The 15166-nt window shown below is 48.5% G+C and overlaps 1 long non-coding RNA gene across 6 annotated transcripts in view; it reads right to left on the bottom strand.

Annotated features, from left to right (window-relative positions):
• Window positions 1-15166, bottom strand: part of LOC132228743 (uncharacterized) — a 45970-nt gene that overhangs the window by 23755 nt on the left and 7049 nt on the right. For 2 of the 6 annotated variants that reach the window (XR_009451425.1, XR_009451430.1), the window contains one exon: window positions 12688-15042. The exons of 1 other annotated variant lie outside the window; for it this stretch is intronic. This is a non-coding gene — a long non-coding RNA (uncharacterized LOC132228743). Of the gene's footprint in view, window positions 1-8712; window positions 9646-12087; window positions 12161-12687; window positions 15043-15166 lie in introns of those variants that run through there. 3 more of the 6 variants (XR_009451426.1, XR_009451429.1, XR_009451428.1) reach the window with 3 other exon arrangements.

The raw sequence follows: 15166 nt of genomic DNA, 5'->3' as shown, positions 1-15166 counted from the left end.
AGAAACTTGGAGGACAATTAGGCAAAACAGGAATCGGCCCTTTAACAAGCACTTCGGATGCCTCAGACCAGTGTTTCTCAACCTTCCGGCCCTTTAAATACAGTTCCTCATGTTGTGACCCAACCATAACATTATTTTCGTTGCTACTTCATAACTGTCATGTTGCTACTGTTATGAATCATAATGTAAATATCTGATATGCAGGATGGTCTTAGGCGGCCCCTGTGAAAGGGTCGTTCGACCGCCAAAGGGGTCGCGACCCACAGGTTGAGAACCACTGCCTCAGACGCAGGGGGCCCAAAGACCACAGCTTGAACAAGTCTTCACTAACGCATTAGCCTGGTTTTTAGCTTCCAACTGGGCTCACTTCCTTTATTCCAGCGAGGCCACTCTAACAGTAGGCTGTGGGCAATGAACTCGGCTCACCTCCTTAGCCGCAACGGTTTGAGAAGGGTGATGATGCGTAACTACTTCCCAAATGCCACATACCTAACCACCGCACCCCAACACAAACATTAACAGGCAATCCCCCCGACTTCTAGTGCTCTTCCCCATGCACCAGGCCACAGAAGCACCACTGTGTAGCGACACCTTGCTGGGAGACTTAAGAGAAATACTGCTCACTGCTGAGAGAAAGAAAGATAGTAAAATACTGTCATTTCTGAGTATGGATGAAAGCATTTGATTTAAAGAACTTTCCTAAAAACTTACATCACTTATTGGAACAAAATATTACCATGTGAGGGTTTTTTGGGCAGGCCCAGGGAGCCAGGTTGGGTTCAGGAAAGAGGCTACGTGCCCTGTTATTTTCTCCTTCACAGTTATCATATTTCCCAGGCCTTTTATCTGAAATTGTAAGCTTGTTAAAGCAGAACATCATCTGACTTGTATCTCTAGGGCAGTGATGGCGAACCTTTTGAGCTCGGCGTGTCAGCATTTTGAAAAACCCTAACTTAACTCTGGTGCCGTGTCACATATAGAAATTTTTTGATATTTGCAACCATAGTAAAACAAAGATTTATATTTTTGATATTTATTTTATATATTTAAATGCCATTTAAGAAAGAAAAATCAACCAAAAAGGTTCGCCATCACTGCTCTAGGGTCTCTCGCCTGGGAAGGAGCAGGTTATGTCGAATGAACCTCTCGGGTTGAGTGGATGCGTCCACAGGTAACCTCTCATGCCCCTACTTCCAGCTTAAGTAACAGCCGTGTCATGTCCAGACCAACGTGTCACAATCTCCCCCAAAACACTCCCACCCCTGGGCAGTGAGTGCTTGAACGTGGGTTGCTCAACGCTTTCCTGATTGCAGACTGCGGGTGCAGGTTTCGGAGGAGGACAAGCCTGTTTCCAAATCTGGCTCTCTCAGAGCCGCGGCTCCCACAGGACACGAGCTTGCTGTTTGGAGGTACTTTTTGCAAAACCCGTCATTATTTATAGCAGTTGACACAGCTGACACGCACTTCTGCTGGGACCGAAGCAGCAGAGCCCGCGGGAAGCTTGCCAGCTGGGCATCACTCGGGGCCACTCTGCACAATCTATTCCCTGACAGACCGAAATGTTCTTCCTCTGGCCTGCTTCCTTCCCATTTCCTGTCCCATGTCTGCTTTCTAATTGAACGTAAGAGGCTACACTTAGCTGTATTTAGTCGCCAATGCGGAGGGCTCTGCCTTACACAGGCCCTGACTCATCTCCCCATTCATTCCACCCATGACATCAGCCCAAGCTAGAAATAAATGCTGCCAAAAGCCAGCTTGGGGGGGGGAGGGGGGAGGCATACGAAGTGTTTTAATCATTTAGTTGGGCTCTGCAAAGTAATAGTTCTTTTGATAGTGTTTTCACGGTTTAATCAAATGTCCTCTCCTCTTGCCTTCTGCCGCGGTCAGAGCTCTGAGAATGGCTCAGAACAAGGAGGGCTAACTGGCGCTGTGGACAAGACCCGCTCCAAAAATTCCCTTTGCAGGTGACGCTGTGGAGGCCTGGATGGCGGAATGGTCAGCCCACAGCAGAGGGCCAGGATGTAGAGGGGGAACCAACATGCTGGTCTGCGGTGCCCACCAAGCCTTGGGCAGCTCTCCTGCTCCTCGGCGTCAGGCCCACGTCCTACCTTGTTGACCCCAGGCCCTCTCCACACCCCCGTCAGCAGCTGGGAGCTGAGGGCTGCGTTTCCCACTTTCTGCCCATAGTAGGCTGACTGCCTGGCCAAGAGAAGGCATCCCATCCGTGTTAATACTCCAGGGCTGTTAGGGACAAAGAACTACACACTGGGTGGCTGAAACAGAAAACTGTAGTCTCGCGGTTCTTTCCGGAAGCTAGAAGTTCAAGATGAATAGGAGTCTGCAGGGCTGGTTCCTCTGGGGCTGAGGGAGAATCTGGTGGCCCAGCAGCCCCTGGGCTATGGCAGCACAACTCCCCTCTCCACTCCCATCTCACAGGGCTGGCTCACCTCTGTGTCTTTACACCAACTCTCCCCTCTGTGCCTGTCTGTCTCCATGTCCAAATGTCCCCTTTGTGTAAGGACACCAGTCTATTAGATTAGGGCCATCCTAATGACCTTATTTTAACGTTATTAGCTCTCTAAGAAACCTATTTCCAAATAAGGTCACATTCTGAGGTCCTTGTGGGGGTGGGGAGGGGCGGAGGCTGTGCGGGGTTGAGGGAAGCACAGCACAGGCCTTGAAGGACATCGTTAACAACGATGGCCTCTCACTGACAGAGATGGCAGCCAACCATGGGTTTTGAGTAAAGAAGTGAGGAGATCCGACTTGCATAACAGATCGAGGGCAGCAAGGGTGTGTGCAGGGAGGTCAGCCAGGAGGCCGCACTGGTGATCCAGGCAGGAGGTGAGGGGCCTGAACTAGGGTGGTGAGTGGATGTGGCGAGAAGGGTTTAAATTCTAGAAATGATCAAGAATGACGTCAAGATTTTGGGCCTGAGCAAGTGGAAGGATGCATTTGCATCAACAAAAATGTGAAAGACTGGGATTTAGGGGGTGGGTGGGGGTGGAGATCAAGAGCTCAGCTTGAAACAAGATGCTTATGAGGCAGCCAAGTGGAGATGCCTGAGGGCTGGCAAGCCGTGTGCCCACAGGACAGAACAGACACATCCTAGGCCCTCAAAGCCCTGCATCTCTCGGTTCCCCGCCTTCCCAACATGGACCACAGGGTCCCTCCTCCCTCTGCACACTTAGCCCTGCCCCAGGACTTCGGTGTGCTTCCTCTTTCTTGGAATCTCATCGCAACTCACTTTTTTCCTGTTGGAATTCAAACCACCCTTCAGTTTTCATTTATTTGTTCAACAGACATGGACTGAGCCAGACACTGGACACTGTGTGGGCTGAAGAGGGTGGGCGTCCCTGAGCCTCCTGCCTCTTGGGAGCCCTTTCCTTCATCCACACTCCTCTCCTCTGAGCTCAACTGCAGGCTGAGCCCTCGCTGCCTGGAGCTCTCCGTCTGGCTTCATGTCATATACAGCACTACCTGCCATCTAATACTTGGGGTGACTATCCTGCTCCCTAATGGAGACGCCAGCTGTCCACACTGAGCACTTGGTGGTACACGTTCAGTGACTCCCTGTGGGATTGCACCCATGGCTCTGGCTCATTTGTTTGTCTAACAGAATCTCAGTCTCTGAGTGCACCCCCAGACCCATCCCAAACTCCCCGCCTCCCTCTCCAGGGATCTCCCAGATTGGTAAAGGAACAGGAGGGAGGAGGGGAAAGAGAAGACATAAAGGAAGGTTTAAGTTGTCAGTATGGTACTCTTGGCCTTAACCGAATGGGCTGTAAGCCTTTGATTCTTTAGCTCCAACACACAGATGAGCACTTCTCTGAGGAGGAGGTCTGTGGTTCCATGAAAACAGCTTGGGCTTTGCTCTCTAGCAAACTTGAGCTTGACTTCTTGGCTCTGCTGCCTGCTAGCTGGCAACATTAAGCAAATTTAATTCCTATCACCCTCATTTTACTCATCTCTATAATGACTCACTCTTCAAGGTTTTTGTGAGAATTAATATACATACAGGGTGTCCCAAAAATGTATACACATAATGTCCATAGATTCTATTACATTTTGAAAATGAAATGTATTTTAATAAACACTGCCTTTATAATTAGTCAAAGTGTGTACGCATTTTTGGGACACCCTGTATGTGGCACATAGTGCAGTGCCAGACATATAGAACCTGGCTGGGAAATCCATGCCCTCTCTCATGAAAGGCCCATGGGGACTTTCTCTGATTCCTGTGTGGACCATCACAATTCTAGTCCTGCAGTTCCTTGTCCACTGGCTTCATCAACTCCAGAGGACAATGTCCTGAGAACTCTCAGAAGTGAGTCCAGCTTGAGCTACCTGCCCACAGGGGTGGCTGCCTGCCATGTCCCCAGGAGTCCTGGGGATGAGAGAGTCTGTAATGGGAGAGTCACCAAGGAGCCAGGGGGCTCCATGGGAAGCCCAGTCACCCTCTTCTCTTGGATCTCGATGGCTTCCCTCACTCCTAGTTTGCTATGACTTGATCCCACTAATTTTACTGGATAGTGAGAGGGATTTTAGCCTCTCTCTACTGCTCTCAGATTGGGTGCGATTGGACATTAGGTGAGGTGTTGCTAAAGGACCAGCCACCAAGCTCCTGAGGGACAGTGGAGTTGTTCACCAGGCTTGGTCTACACTGGGCAAATCAAGTGGAATGTTTACCCCTCAACTCAGCCAAGAATATCTGAGGGGCTGAGGAAGAAGGAAGGGTTGTGGGCTTTGATCACAGGAGAAGATTCTCTGCAACGCCCTCCCATGGACTTGCAAAGACATAATTCTACTGAATCTCTTCCCTCTCTTGGGTACGTAGCAGCCAGATCATAGATGAGGACACTGGCCAGAGCAACTGCAGTAGCAGAGTTGTGCTTAGAAGCCAGGTTTTCTGACTCTGAGACCAGTATCCCCGCCCCCCCCGCCCCCCCCCCCCCACCTCTCTCCTGCCTTGGAGATGGGTCTCAACCCTCCTTGTCCTGCACGAGTTTTCGCAACAATTATCTCTCTGACTGAATCCTACATTTTATGCTCTGCTTGACTTTTTAAAGGATGACCTATGTCACACGTACTTGAGTGCCTATTTTCCTAGAGTTTGTGAAGAATTGGGAGCCTGGCCCAGGAGAACCTGTCTGCGGCTGTGGCTTTCCTTTGCCTGAGTTCTCCAACATGCAATGGCCAAATCTGGGTAAACACAACTGCTTTCCCCTAATTAGCAGGAGCCAGTCAAAGCCTTCTCCCTCTTTAGCCTTTCTTTCATTTGCATTTTTTAGGTTCAAGGGTGGAAAGTCCCCCGATATGCAGAATTTGTAACAGGTAAATATTTAAGAGAAAAGAACACTGGGCTAAAAGTCAGTGTGAAGTTCGGCCTGGTCAGCAGCAGCCTTCACCTTTGTCCCCGCACCATCTCCTCTAAACATCCCAAACCTGCAGGCCCAACCTCAGTCCAGCCTTGGGGGCCAGTCCTGCCCTCAGCCCGGTGGTTTTAGCCCAACACGCTTCTCTAGCCCCTGCCTTGTATGCTCTTGCTTCACTCCCCAAATTATTCCCATGTTTGACCCAATCGCTGGGTTCTGCCCTGGTTCTGAAACTTGAATATCTAGTTTTGTCTGTTGCCAACCTCTTCAGTGCCAGAGGGGCTGAATCTCTAACTTTCTAGTGCTGGGCACCCTCCCAGGGACAGGCAGTTCCAGACTAGGGGCCAGTGCCTGCGCCCGGCTGCCAGGGCACCATGCCATCACTTGGAGAGAGGTATGGTAAAGCATACAGGGGCAGGGAATGTAGCCACCCAAAGGGAAGGAGTTCTGCCTGGAATGCCTGAGGGTTCAGGATTTAAACCTACTCTGTCGATCACAGGGCATGGATTGTGTAATGTTTCCCAATAACTAACAGTAATCGCTAATATCTGTCTGATGGGAGTTCTACCTTTGGTTGCCAAAGAATACATTAAATCCTCTTGGGTATTTGAATAATGGAGTAGATAGTTTGGGTTGCTCAGGTGAACACAAAGTGTATTTTTATCCTGAACAGGGCAATTAGAAGTTCTGACTTTGAAACACCAACAAATTCCTTCTCTGCTTGAATTAGCCCATCGATTGGTTAAATAACAAATATTTATTAAATTCCTGCAATGGAACCTTTGCCTTCTCTGTTTAATAACCCTTGATGAATTCTCTAATATCCAGTCAAAGAAAATATGTCCTCTACCCAATCATCTTAGATCGTGTTTATTTTTCCATTTTATTTTTGGACTACCTAAAGGTGTTCTTTTTGTTGTTGTTCATTTCCTCCCCACCTCCACCCCCAAGAGATGGATTGGTCAATCCTATGTCTCTTTCCAGGTCTAAGTTCTATAACCTTAGGCCAGAAAAATAAAATTAGATTTCCATGTTATAAAAGGCAGACTCACGAGTTCGGAATACCCTAGTCCAGTGGTTCCCAAATCTGGTTGTGTACCAAAACCACATGAAGTACAAATAGATATGTAATCGAATGGAAGCCAGTGTGCCATTAATGCACACAATTTCAACTGGGAACCGCTGGCTTCCTCTCGGAGGCAAGGAAATTAAAAGTCACACAATTTGTGGCTGTTGGACACAACCTTCTCCCAATCACAGTCCTGTTTCCATTCTCCTGAAGCTTCCGTTACATTCAATAACCTCCAGGATTAAAGAGATAAATATCTCTCAGTGAAATTGTAGGTGGATTTTTGGACGTATCTATATTATTTCTTTCCCCTAGAGCCCCACTGTCCAGGAATATACTGGGTCTCAAATCCCTTAATAGCGAAGTGTTTATTACAAGTAGCCAGTAGCACATAGCTAGCCCTGTACTAATTACTACCGGAGACAAGCCACAGAGCCTCAGTTCCATCCCTTGGGGAGCTTGTTGACTCAATCATTCAGCATCTACTGAAGGCTCACCATGTACATGGCTCTATGCTAGGCTCTCTGGGGGTATAATTCCTTTTACATTGTTCCAGAGGAACTTGCAGTCTAATTGAAGAGAGGGTGTGAAAACATAGAAAAGGCAATGAAACCCACCTGTGCATTCCTAAGTTCTCTTCTTGGGGTGTATTACTTTGGGCAGGTTAACTGCTGTAACACACACACACACTCCCAACTGTTCCATAGAAATTTCTGGTAGGTGGGCAGCTATCCCCCGGCTGTGGTTCTGGCTCTCGGTCTCTTTTCCATCTTTTAGCTGCCATCTTCCACCACCACTCTCCACACAGCGCCAGCTAGCTCTGGGCAGCACTTTAAAATGATTAAATCATAAAGCCAGATTGCTACCTGGCTCTCTCCTCACTGAGCCCTGTTATAAAAGGAGTCTGCTGTCCAGAGCCTCTTTAACCAGTAGGGGGCTCTGGCTGAGTCGTCCCCCGCCCCCAGTATTGGAAGCTCCATAGGACCTCCCCACACACATTCTCTGCATGAGCTTTCCCTCTGGTCTCCTTCTTTACTTCTATTTTCCCTTTTCTCTGATTTGGTCTTCCATCACTTCCTTCCTCCCTTCCTCCTAAAAAAAAACAACTTATCAGCGTATAAATTAGGGTAAACCCCGAATTCTAAATCTGTAAGAACATAAATGCTGTTATTTTCATCCCCAAGCCTTTCCTAATAAAGCACGAGATGCCTACGTAAATGCATGAAAGGAAGCACACGACTGCTGCACCCAGAGAGGGGACCACGGCGCCCCGTGCCTCTCTGCTGTGATGCTGTCTCACCTGACAGCAGAGATCAAGAACACTGGGTTCTCTTCCCAGCCGGTGCGGTGACAGCCTCCTACCCAGCTCCCCGCCCAGGGAACCACAGGGACAGGTCTCGAACGGGTTCTCCTTTGTGGCCAGGTGAGGGGATCCAGCCTAATCAACAGATTTCCTTCAACACCAACAACAACAAAAACCTTCCCCCAAAGGAAGTGGAGTTGGGAGGGGCAGAGAGGAGATCATTGAGAAGACAGATTCAGCACATTTTTAGAGATCTTGTAGTAGCAGGAAAAAAATGGTCACTGTGAGTATGGGCACAGCCACTCCTACATAGATACAGCATATATATAATTTTTTTATTGACTTCAGAGAGGGAGGGAGAGATAGATAGAAACATCAATGATGAGAGAGGGTTATTGATCGGCTGCCTCCTGCACATCCCACACTGGGGATTGAGCCCGCAACCCAGGCATGTGCCCTGATTAGGAATCAAACTGTGACCTCCTGATTCATAGCTTGATGCTCAACCACGGAGCCACGCCGGCCAGGCGCCACTTCTACTTGTCTAGTGACCAGGTTCCACCCTCTCCTCCCTGGCACTGGGTGGGCAGAGAATTGGCGGAGCACGTTTTCTGAAGGTTCTTTTTGGCTCTTCCAGGGGTCTTCTTTGACCCTGAGAGAGGCGACCATCAAGGTTGAGTATAAGATGACCCCGGATTCTCTGGCCAGATATATACACATAGACCTCTTGGAAAACAGTATACACACATATGTGTATATTTTGCTTTAATACGTACATATAAGGTGTTTTTTTCTAGTTATGCAATATATGCTTACTGTAACAACAAAAATTCATGGAAATTTTTAAAAAGACAAATTCATTTCTCACCCCATCTCTCAAAGGCAAATTATACTTTATACATCTCTTTCCTGCTTTCACATATATATGTATATGTATTTGTATATATAATATGTATGTATATATGTCACATAATTGGGTTTATATTATCTATGCCACTTTATAGTCTTTTTTGGATGCAACATTATATCATGAGATTTTTGCCCATCTCACTGAAAAAGCTTTAAGGACATGATCACTAAAAGCTGTTACGAATAGACCACGATTTCCCAATCATTTCATATTACTGAGCACTTGAGTTGTTCCACTTCGGGGTGTAATGTAAGGCAGAGTGACGTTGGCCTGCGTGTCCGTTGCTAAGCTCCCAAGCACATCCAAAAGGAGGCGTGAGCCTGGATGCCTGCTCATCCCCATAGAGACAGCCGAGGATGCATCTGCTCCCAGATGCTCAGAATCAGCAGGTGCGTCTGGTTCGGCCCGTTTAAAGGATGTCGTATCTCACTGCCTCTAGAGAAGGGCCCTGTTAAAAAGGCTTGACTGCGTGGCGGAAGGAAGTTTTTATACCGGCTGGAGACACCAGGAGCCAGCAGTGATGGGGCAGGAGAGGAGAGAGACCCCCAGAGCCATCAGAGGTCGGGGGGCTGGGCTATGTGAGCAGCCGTGGCCAGCGGGATGACGGTGCACCAGGGACCAGCCTGTTCCTCATGAAAGGCCCACACCTGTCCCCACCACACAACCTTCTCCTAAGAAGTTGGCCAAAGGATATGGCTTCATTTCAGTGGCTAAATTTTGAGCCAGGTGACCTTGATAAAAACTAAACATCCTTCAGTTCTCTTCCCTTTATCCATTCAAACAAATAAAAACACAACACAGTAACATCAAATAAGGTACATTAAAGGTCTAAGCTGGTCTCTCCTACAAGAAGCATGGCCTCTATCACCCCCTCACCATCTCTGTCATCGAAGTCACTGTGGCCTGGACACTACCCTTGTACCTTGTAGTCACCGCCAGACACAGCGTTTCCTCTACATTCTCATCCTCACGTGGTCGCGTCATTTCTCTGGAAGATAAAGTGATGCTCCTGCTCATTTGTGGGTTTGGACAAACAACCCCAGGGGAGAGACATGCTGTTCATAAAGGGGGGATGTACTTCTTCTCTCAAGGCCCCTGCAGACAGATGGCCCGCTGTGGACAGCCTGGAGGAGGCCCCAGGAAGCAGGGAGCCACACGAGGGATAGTCGGTGGGCAGAGCCTTTGGACACGCTGTGGGCACTCTGCTCCCTCTGGTCTCAGCACAGTGTCGCATGCCACAGTGTCGGCAGTTCTGTCCTCAGAAAAGATAAAGAACAGGGTGTTTTTTTTTTTAATGTTTACTGAACTTATTGGGGTGACATTGGTTAATAAAATTATATAGGTTTCATGCACTGGCCAGATAGCTCAGTTGGTTAGAGCATTGTCCCAATATGCCGAGATTGTGGGTTCGATCCCTGGTTAGAGCACATACAAGAATCAACCAATGAATGCATAAGTGGAACAATCAATGTTTCTCTCTTTCTCAAATAAATAAATAAAAATTTAAAAGTATATAGGTTTCAGGTGCATAATTCTAGTAATGCCTCATCTGTATATTGTATTGTGTGTTCACCACCCCAAGTCAAGTCTCCTTCCACCACCATTTACTCCCCTTTTCTTCTGGACATCACCATACTGTTGTCTAAGCCCATGAGCCCTTTTTTCTTTCTCTGCTTAATCCCTTCACCCGATGAGGAACAGTTTTCTGTAATGAAGGAGGCCCCAGGGAACCAGCGGTGCCTATGTTTTACAAGAGAGGAAAGAGCACAGAGGGCCTGATTTCTTCCCAGAATCTCATTGCTCTGTATGTGCTGGCATGAGACCCTGCCCACAGCAGATCTGGCTAAGTTGTAGGCAGTTTCTAGAAAGTCCAGGGTACAGTCAGTGTGCTGATCTGCTAGGTCCCAGGCTGGTGCCAGCATGGGGCCTCTCTTCTCCGAATTCTCAAACTGGATTGCCAGCCAGGGCCAGGAAGCTTGCCAAAGGGGTCACAGGAACAAGCAATGCATGCAGTTGCTATAAGCCTGTGCACTGAGCCCACTTGGCAAGTACACCAGGGACCGTTCTGTGCCACTATCAGGGACCCCTGCTTGGATCTGGGCTCCAGAGAGCATGGCTTTCATGTGTGTTTCAGCATCATACCTTCTGTAACCACTGGGCTGCCAGGTACTGGTGTTCCAGTGAAGTTGCCCCAATGTCTTAAAAATGTTTTATTCCTCATTCTAAAGATGGGGACTATGGTTATCAGAACAAGAAATGTATCAAATAAGAGAAGATATGAGGGAAGTTCCTCATGGACTGTGTGACTACTGACCGCAGAACTTTTATTTGCTCATTGTTTTGTTTATAGAAATGTGTGTGTGTGTGTGTGTGTGTGTGTGTGTGTGTGTGTGTGTGTGTGTGTGTAAGGCAGAGCATGCAAAGGTGACTTCTTTCTACCACGAGTATCTCACACAGTTTACCAGTTTACGTGGGGCCACAAGACTTTGAGTAAACAAAAGATTGAGAATAGAGCTACCATACAACCCAGCAATCCCTCTCCCCTGGGCATATACATGAAAATCTCAAAATCATTTCTTTGCAAAGATATATACAACCCTATGTTCACTGCAGCATTATTCACGGTGGCCAAGACATGGAAACAACCAAAGTCCCGAGATAGCGAACTGGATAAAGAAGATGTGGCACATATACACATGGAATACTACTCAGCCATAAGAAAGGATGAAATAGCGCCATTTGCAACAATATGGATAGACCTTGAGAATATTATGCTAAGTGAAATAAGTCAGTCAGAAAAAGCTAAGAACCATATAATTTCACTCATAGGTGGGATATAAAACTGAAACTCATGAACACAACAGCAGTGTGGTGGTTGCCAGAGGGAAGGGGGAGAAGGGGGTCCTTAATATATGGTGACAGGAGAAGATTTGACTTTGGGAGGTGAGCACATGGTACAATATACAGATCTTGTAACATAGAAACCCACACCTGAAACCTATATGTTCATGTTGACCAATGCTACCCCAATCAATTTAATAAAAAATAAATGAAATAAAATAAAATAAAATAAAAAGGAAGACTCTGAGTAGATAAATATGTGGCTGGCTGGACTCACGCACTGCCTGAGGCACATGGTTGGTTTGGGCAGATTTAGGTTAACTGGACCCTCTCAGTCCACGTGTAGGCAGTGAGGGTGCAGGGGGAGTCCAGGAAAGGCCGAAGGAGAAATTCTAAGAAGAGAAACCAAGGGGAGCACAGCTGCCCGAGGGATGGAAATCTGGGAGAAGGGGTAGGTTAAGAAGACGTTTAACAGGCCTTAGTGATCTGTGGTATAACTCCCTTTCCATGTGCCCAAGAAGCTTCCATTAAAAGGCCATGTCTATCGCTGTCACAAGGGTATACACAAGGGGAGAGGGGCCACCGTTACCGTGGGGAGTCGGGGAAGACTCCACTCAGGAAGCAGCGTGCAAAACTGAACTGGAAGGATGGGCGGGGATTATCTGGAAAGAAAAAGATGGGAGGGCAGGGCTCTCAAAAGCAAGCCCAGGAGAGGCACTGGCGATGAGTTTTCCAGTGACCTGAGGGGAAATGGGGAAGATAAGGGTAAGGGAGCACGTTTTTCAGAAAGCGAGGTTTATTCCACTGAAAGCAGCTTTGTTTTGAGATGACATACTTTCGACTGCTGAAGTGTTGCAGTTTTTCTTTCTCTTGTGAAATCAAGGTGATAATAGATGGCATTACTATAATTTATAGTCTCTCTTACGTGGCCTAATGCAACAACACACATCGCCCACGTTGAAGAAACGGTCGGCAAGCTGTGGCGTGCATTCCAGGCTGAGGAAGGCAAAGGCCATCCTCAGGGCAGGCCAGGGTCCGTGGGGAACTGGGAGGAGGCCGTGCGTGGCAGAAGCTGGGACGGAGCAGGACGGAGCAGTGCTTTAGGGTCCGATGGGGAGCCCTTTTTTAAAAAATATATTTTATTGATGTTTTACAGAGAGGAAGGGAGAGGGATAGAGAGTTAGAAACATCCATCAGCTGCCTCCTGCACACCCCCTACTGGGGATGTGCCCGCAAGCAAGGTACATGCCCTTGACCGGAATCGAACCTGGGACGCTTCAGTCCACAGGCTGACACTCTAGCCACTGAGCCAAACTGGTCAGGGCAGATGGGGAGCCCTTTTGTCAGGAGTTCTGACTTCATCCTTTAGAGAGCAGGGCTTTCCGAGTGGAGGGGAAAGTAGGCTGCGTTTGTTTTGTGGGAAGTGAAACAGACTGGAGAAGAAAGAGACCAGAAGACCAGTGCTAAGACCAGGTGCTAATTAAGACCAGGGGCAGCGGGCAGGAGGACACAGAGCTCAAGAGACCGTTCTACGACATAACTGGCCTCAGAGACACGCGGCGGACGAGGAAAGTGCTTTAGGGCACCAGCGACTTGGATGCAGCAGGTGTATCCAAGGGGATCTGAGGATGTTGCAAAGCTGAGTCGCCAAGACTGTGAACAGCCTACAACCCTTTAGGCTCACAAATCTCATCTTCCGAACCGACCTGCACTGTCCCCTGCACTGGGGTTCCCACAGGCATTGGGGCCATTGGCCGGATTTTCACCTGGCACTTTTGAGATACGAGATGACGGATTGAAAAGACTCCCGCAGCCAGGGCATCTAAGGGAGCAGATGGACTTGCAGTGCGAATGCCGCTGACATGAAACTGACACTGGCCTGTGAGAGGCTGGAGAGGGCTGAACCCGGAGGAGCGTAGAGATGCCACAAACTGGAGCTCAGGGCCCAAGGGGCGGCTGCTCAGACACCCGCCTGCTGTGGCCATGAAGCCAGATTTGATTTTTTTGAATGAAGCTAAAAATCTGGATTTTTATTGTCAGTCAATTCAAGTTTCAAAACAACCACAACACTATGGGTGTCAAAATCCATTTGGTTTGCAAGCTGAAATTGTTCCGCTGACCTCTAGCCTGAGGCTATCAGCTCATATAGCCACAACAAGCCCTCACACAGGAAGAACGAAAGAAGAATGAGATCCATGTAGTCATACCGGTGATATTGGAACCGTCGGGGGGTGGGGGTGGGGGGACTATGAAATATTTTTTAATTCACAATTAGCAAACGCAGCAATCCTGAGTCTCCGCTTCTATTCCCAGAGGATGGCATGGCATGTTTGGGGAACTGTACTTGTGACCTCCAAGCAATGCTCTGCTCTTGTCACATCTGCTTTTCACAGCTGCCTTTATAAAGGAAGAGCCTGTGTTCTCAGCCTCACATGACTAATGTGGAAACTGAGGCAGGATGAGGTCGTTTCCCTAAAATCCCTGAGTATGGTGGCTGCAGAGGGAGTTGAGAGCCCCTCCCCTCCACGGCACCAAGCATCCGCCTGCTGGGCCAGCTCAGCTGCACTCCCCTGGTTTCCGGGGACAACCCTAGGAGCCAGGAGTGTTGGACTGTGTCAGGGAAAAGCAACAGTGACCCGCTGCTCAGCCAGTCACACCAGCTTGGCTCTGGACTGGTCTGTGTTACACAGGCTTCCAGCATGGCCTCTTGTGTCCAGGCTGTAGCTGTGACTGCTGTCAGGGGCGGCTCAGCCACAGAAAACCACCCTACAGACGCTGCCTGCTGTCCTCACCTCTTGTCTACTTGGAGCCCTGTCTGTGAGGTTGCCAGGGCAACCAGCAGTCCTCTGTGAACTGCGCGGCCTTTTGGTGAATACACAGACGACTTGCATCCACAGCTTATGACCTGACCTTTCACACAAGCCCCAGCAGAATTTTCAGGTGCCCGGCGGAAGAGGGTTGTTTGCACCTCACAAACCAACAAACAGCCCAGAGGCCAGAACAGAGCAGAACACGTGGGGAGGATGAAGCCCACGATCCCACCCGAAAAGTGACTGCGGCGGTGTGCTTCCTGGGAGCCAATCTCTCACAGTTTGTGTCTGCCTTGCCCAAAGACTCCCTCTGGGACACGGATTTCATTGAGGCATGCCTTCAACCACGCCAGCTGGGATCCTAGCTCTTTTCCTCTTTAAAGGCCAAGTGTGCTCCAATGAATGCTCTGGGCGGTCGTGCTAAACAAAGCAGGGGTCACAGAAAGCAAACAACTGGAAGAGCAGGGCGTGTGCTCCTCGGATGGGGCTGTGGCCAGCGGGTTAGCCCGAGCCCTGACTGGACCTGGTGCTTCTAGAAAAGGTGTGTTATTGTGATGAGAGCACTGGGCTAAGCGGTAGGGTCCCAGCCTTCCCTCACGGCACAGCATTCTCATCCGAACCTCAGACACATCATAAAATGGGAATCGCAACACGGACCTCACAAGCTTCCTTTAAAAGTCCTTCGTAACATTTGATGCGTTCTATGGGTATTTTTTATTGCCGTTGTAAGATTGCTCATTTTAGGGACAATATTAATCAAATTTTCCAAATCAAAAAACAACACATAACACCTCAAAAGTTATTTTTACAACTTAAACCTTTAAAAGAACTAGATGATTGTGATTTTCATGGATCTTA

Source organism: Myotis daubentonii, chromosome 2 (assembly GCF_963259705.1).
Source record: "Myotis daubentonii chromosome 2, mMyoDau2.1, whole genome shotgun sequence".
Taxonomy (NCBI): Eukaryota; Metazoa; Chordata; class Mammalia; order Chiroptera; family Vespertilionidae; genus Myotis; species Myotis daubentonii.
Note: the sequence above shows the minus strand (reverse complement) of the source record. Positions and strands in the feature narration are given on the sequence as shown.